Source organism: Mustela lutreola, chromosome 16 (assembly GCF_030435805.1).
Source record: "Mustela lutreola isolate mMusLut2 chromosome 16, mMusLut2.pri, whole genome shotgun sequence".
Classification (NCBI taxonomy): domain Eukaryota; kingdom Metazoa; phylum Chordata; class Mammalia; order Carnivora; family Mustelidae; genus Mustela; species Mustela lutreola.
Genome location: NC_081305.1, coordinates 17,147,538 through 17,153,700, shown reverse-complemented (window position 1 = coordinate 17,153,700; position 6,163 = coordinate 17,147,538).

Sequence of the window (6,163 nt, the reverse complement as noted above, 5' to 3'; positions counted from 1 at the left end):
CACATTGGGCTCCTTGCTCAGTGGGGAGCCTGCTTCTCCCTCTTCCTCTGCCTGCTTCTGCTTCTCCCTTTGCCTCTGCCTGCTGCTCCCCCTGCTCTCTCTCTGTCAAATAAATAAATAAAATCGTAAAGGAAAAAAGAACTCTTAAAATTCAACAATAAAAAGACAACCCATTCTTGGGGCGCCTGGGTGGCTCAGTGGGTTAAAGCCTCTGCCTTCGGCTCGGGTTGTGGTCCCAGGGTCCTGGGATCGAACCCCGCGTCGGGCTCTCTGCTCAGCAGGGAGCCTGCTTCCCTTCCTCTCTCTGCCTGCCTCTCTGCCTACTTGTGATCTCTGTCTGTCAAATAAATAAATAAAATCTTTAAAAAAAAAAATCAACCCATTCTAAAAGTGGACAAAGGATTTCAGTAGATGTTTCTCCAAAGAAGATATGCCAATGGCCAATAAGCACATGAAAAAATGCTCCACATCATTAATCATTAGAGAAACGCAAATCAAAATCACAACAAAATAGCACTTTACACTCACTTGAATGGCTATAATTTTTTTAATGGAAAATAGCAAGTGTTGGCAAAGATTTGGAGAAATTGGAAACCTCATGAATTGTTGGTAGACATGTAAAATGGTTCAGCCACTGTGGAAACTAGTTTGGCACTTCCTCAAAAAGTTAAATATAGAATTACTGTATGACCCAGCAATTTTACTCTAAGGTATATATCCCAGAGAAGAGAAAATGTGTGTTTGTACAAAAACTTGTACATGAACATTCATAATAGTATTATTCATAGCAGCTAAAAAGCAGAAACAACATAAATGTCTATCAGCTGATGAATAAACAAATTGTGGTTAATCAATACAGTGGAATATTATTCAGCCATAAAAAAGGAATGGAGTAATGATACATGCTACAATGTAGATGAACCTGAAAACATTATGCCAAGTTTAAGTAGCCAGATACAGAACATCACATGTTATATGAGTCCATTTATATGAAATGCTCAAAATAGTTAAATCTATAGGTGTTTGCCAGGGGCTAAGGAGGAGGGAAGTGAAGATTGACTACTAATGAGTTAGGAGGTTCCTTTTGGGTCAAAGAAATGTCCTGGAATTAGATAATAGTGATGGTTGCACAACCTAAAAAGTCTTGATTACACCCTTTTAAAATGGTGAATTTAAATAAATAAATAAATAAATAAATAAAAATAAAATGGTGAATTTTATGATATATGGATTATATTGCAATAAAAAATCTTTGAGTAACTAAAAATCTCAAGTTGGAAAACCCAATTCTGACAATTCTACTTCTTGGTACACACTTTAGAGTCACACACACTGCCTATATACTAGAGGTATATATAAGGATGGTTACTTTAGTAGATTTCTTTTTTTAAAGATTTTATTTATTTATCTGACAGAGTCACAGCAAGAGAAGGAACACAAGCAGGAGGAGTGGGAGAGGGAGAAGCAGGTTTCCCACTGAGCAAGGAACCTGATGCAGGGCTCAATCTCAGGATCTTGGGATCACGACCCGAGGCAGAGGCAGACGCTTAATGACTGAGCCACCCATGCGCCCTAACTTTAATAGATTAAAGGTGGCCACAAATTCTTTGCATTCCCTCCCATGTAAGATGGGGTCTGTTTTCCCACCCTTTGAATCGAAGCTGGTTTTGTGACTTTCTTTAACAGAAAGAATGCAGCAGAAAGGGTTGTTGCCAAGACCTTACCGCTTCTGCTCTCACTCTCTTGGAACATTTCCACCACCTTCTGAAGAAGTCCAGCTGGAAGAGAAGGCCAGAAATCCCAGCTGAGGCTCCAGACATATGAATGTAGCCATCGTAGGCCAACCAGCCAAGCTGCCAGCTGACCACAGCTACTGAGTGAGTCCAGGTAAGATCAGAAGACCCATCTTGTCAACCTACAGAATCATGAGAAATAACAGTTACTGTTTTAAGCCACTACATTTTGGGGATGGTTTGTTACCAGCAATAGTTAATTTATACAGTACTGGGGCCACTTGCCTAAAACATTAAAGCTTGGGAAGCCACCCAAGGACAGGCTGGATGGTGCAGTAGAGAGGACCCTGAACTTTGGTCGCAGACTTGGGCCCCAAATCCTACCCTGTCACTTAGCAGCTGTGTGACGATGAGAAATTTGATTTATCCCTATGTCCTCCTAGGTGAAGAATTCAAGGGGACTTGTGGCCCTTTCTGAGGACTTGGGATCCTTTCTGGTCAAGAGGCATGCTATTAAGTGTTGGCTCTTGGTACCACATAGCCACCAGCAAAATGTGGTCTATGCATGTGCTGGAGGAGGAGTAAATTCATGTATATCAAATCGGACAATTCTTAAAAATAAGATTGTATAGAAAAAGCAAGCTGTCATGCTGGTACAATTATGTAAAAGTATTTTTAAATGTAGGGAGGAGCACATAAACCACCTCGGAGCGTTTGCCTCTTTGAAGGTAAAGATAGGAATGGATTTCTAAGTAGAAATCAAGTATTTTTTTTTTTTTTTACTTTAATCACAATGTTCTTATTTCTTATACAAAAACAACACTGGTTTCATCCTTTTGGGAGCAAAAGTTAAAACTCTTAACATTGGTTAATTTGGCTCGGTGGAATGTTTTCTTCTTCCTTGTCTTTTACTTCCACCCCTACGCCACAAATTCCTGTAATTAATTTAATTACAATGGTTCCAAATTCTTCCTTCCTGCATTCAGCTTGGGGACCTGGCCTTCTCCAGCCAGCCCTGACACCTGTCTGGTCGCAGGCAAGCCCAACCGGGTGTCCACAGCCCCTGGTAGCGCTCTCCAGGGCCTCCCAGCTTGGGCCCACCCGTGCCCACAGATGTCTGTATCCTTGCCAGAGTTTCAGATCTCTGACTTTGATCCTCAACTTGCTTGGGGAATATCAACTCATTAGTTTCACTTGTCTGAATATAAAGGGCTTCTCCATTCTACAACTTCTCCTGCAAAAGGCCCTGACACCCTCCTACCAGCAGCTGAGGGTAAACCTCAGGGAGGGGCGTTTGTACAGAAGGTGTCTGGAAAAGGGAAAACAACAGAGGCCCAGGCCCCAGGCGATTTCCTTTCGTGACAGATGCCAAGTGGAGGACTCTCTCAGACTCTTTAAATTTTTAAAGACTTATGGGTGATGTTTTGTCTTGCTGTCCCTGTTTTAGTGAATTGGTTCTGGTGTCCTGAACTATTGTGTATGAGGGTGTGAGAGCAAAGACCCACAAAATACAGATTAGTAGCTAGGGGGAGGCTTGGAATCAGGATACCCACTCCTGGATGCTCCGTTTGGACACGTCTGTCTTCTCAGTCTAGAGCTTAACATCCAAAGGCGGATCCTGATGTTCTTTCTGGTTTTCATTGATAAGTTCTGGATTAGACACTCTGGAAAATTGGAGTTCAGATAAGCCTTTTTTTTCCCCCTAAGACTTTATTTTTAAGTAATCTCTATCCCTAATGTGGGGTTCAATTCACAACCCCAAGATCAAGAACCAACTGAACCAGACAGGTACCCTGGATAGGACTTTTTTTTTTTTAGATTTTTTAAAAATTAAAAAATATATATTTTTTTAAAAATTTATTTGAGAGAGAATGAAAGAACATGTATGAAGGGGGAAGGTCAAATGGAGAAGCAGACCCCCTGCTGAGATGGGAGGCCCATGTGGGACTTGATCCTGGGGCTCCAGGATCATGACCTGAGATGAAGGCAGTCGCTCAACTAACGAGCCACCCAGGGGCCCTAGGACTTGGTTTTTTAACTCAAAAATAACACATGCTCTTTGTAGAAAACTAATAAGAAAAAAAGAAACAAGAGAGAGTACCTATGACGCACTAGCACTGTGCTAGGCACTAGGAATATTATGAGGCGCAAACTGTTGATTCCATGAGGACTTTGCTATGTTGGAAGGCTGATCCTGGCCTCCTTGGTAGAAAATTCTTGAGTTTGGGACATCTGGGTGGCTCCATGGGTTAAGCATCTGCCTTCAGGGAGGTGGGGACCCTGCTTCTCCTTCTGCCTGTTTGTGCATGCTCTCTCTCTCTCTCTCTCTGACAAATAAATAAATAAAATCTTAAAGGAAGGAAGGAAGGAAGGAAGGAAGGAAAAGAGAAAGAAAACTCCTGAGCTTGAACTGTATAATACACTGGTATATACCTATGCAAAAATTATTCGAGCTCTACATTTAAGATTTGCTCACTCAACCAAGCATAAGTTATTTCTCAACGACAAAAAAAAAAGAAATGTTCTAGGAAGTATTTCTCAGAATATAATCCCAGTATTAGGTGGTTTTAAATCACATGGACCATAACCAAAAAAATTTTTTTTCTTTGAAATTCCAACTGAGCCATCCAGACACCCCTAAAATTGAGTTAATTTTAAGGGGCGCCTGGATGGCTCAGTCATTAAGCATCTGCCTCTGGCTCAAGTCATGATCCCAGGATCCAGGGATTGAGCCCCACATTGGGCTCCCTGCGCAGTGGGGAGCCTGCTTCTCACTCTCCCACTCCCCCTGCTTGTGTTCCCTCTCTTGCTGTCGTTCTGTCAAATAAGTAAATAAAATCTTTTTTAAAAATAAGACGAATTTTAAATTTAGAGTACCTGTGGTGTAAGGATGGGGCAGAAACAAAGACAATTCTTCAGTGACTGAAGTTTGGAGAACATGACTCTAGTAACTTCTATCTAAAAAAACAAACCTTCACTTGCCTCCACACACACCAGCAGCTACACCCCCGCTGAAGGAAAACTTGAAAATAATTGTCTATCCATGCTTCCTCACCTCTAATTTACTGTTCTGTCTAATCCAATCTGGTTTCTGGCGTGATTCTCTCATGAAACTATGCTTCCAATGACCTCAAACAGCCAGATTCAATGGACATATCCCTGACCACACCTTTCATGGCCTCCCAGCATCTTTGAGCGAGCTGGTCACCTCCTTTCCTTTTTGGAAACACTTTCTTCTGTGGACTTCAATCTTCTGGTTTTACTTTTACCTCTCTTAGTCCCTCCTCTTCTGCTCAGTCTTCAAATGTCAGAGCACATCAGGGCTAATCTACGGTGTTTAAGTATCATCTCTTTAGAGATACCCATCCATGGTCCGTGGTAAACTCAGTATCTGTGTGTGCCTAGCTCCCACTTCACAATCCAGATGGAACTCTTGATTCCTCCTGCACCTGATTCTTCCTCCATAAATAGCACCATCTCCTCCTCCCCTTCATCCTCAAGACCAGTTTATCATCCAGTCTTGTCAACTTCACCTGGAAGCTCTATCGGGAATCTGACCGCTCTACTCCATCTTCTCCTAAGGTCCCAACAAGCTTGTCCTCTCTTTTCTGGGCCTAGCACCAGCCTCCTCTCTTGTCCCTTACTTTCATTCCTCCTGTCCCCAATTCATTTTCACACGGGAGCTAGGAGGATTGTTACAAAATATAAATCAGCTCATATTCCTCCTCTGTTCAGTAGCTTTTTTTTTTTTTTTTGGTCATGGAATAGAAGACCAGTTTCTATTGCTGCAGAGCCCTATATGATCTGGCTCTCACCTATTTTCTCCAGTCTTACTTCATCTCTCTCTCTCCGACTCACTCTACTTCTGCCACAACTGTCTACTTTGTTCCTGGTTTCTAGAAGTTGCTTACCTCAGCAAAGGTATTTGCACATGCTGTTCCTTCTGCCTGGAATACTTTCTCCCAACTTTTCCATGACTGGCTTCTTTTCAACCTTCAGGTCTTAGCTTCAGTGTTGCCTTCTTAGAATATCTGTCCTGACCATTCCCCAGAGACTATCTTGTTACTTTATTTCCATCTTAGCTCACTCTTTCATCCTTTCTTAAGGGTTTTATTTCTTTATTTGACAGAGAGATAGTAGCTGAGGCAAAGAGAGAAGCATGGAGAAGGGAGCCTGATGCAGGACTCAATCCCAGGATGCTGGGATCATGACCTGAGCCAAAGTCCAATGCTTAACTGACTGAGCCACCCAGGCACCCCCATCTAAACACTCTCAGGAGTCTGTAATTATCTAATTTGTTTATTTATCTACTTTTTTTTCTATAAACTCCATGAAAGCAAGGACCTTGTTTGATTTACTCCTGCATCCCTAATGTGCAAAATAGTATCTAACATGTGGTTGGTCCTCAGGAAATATTTCTTCAGTGTAAT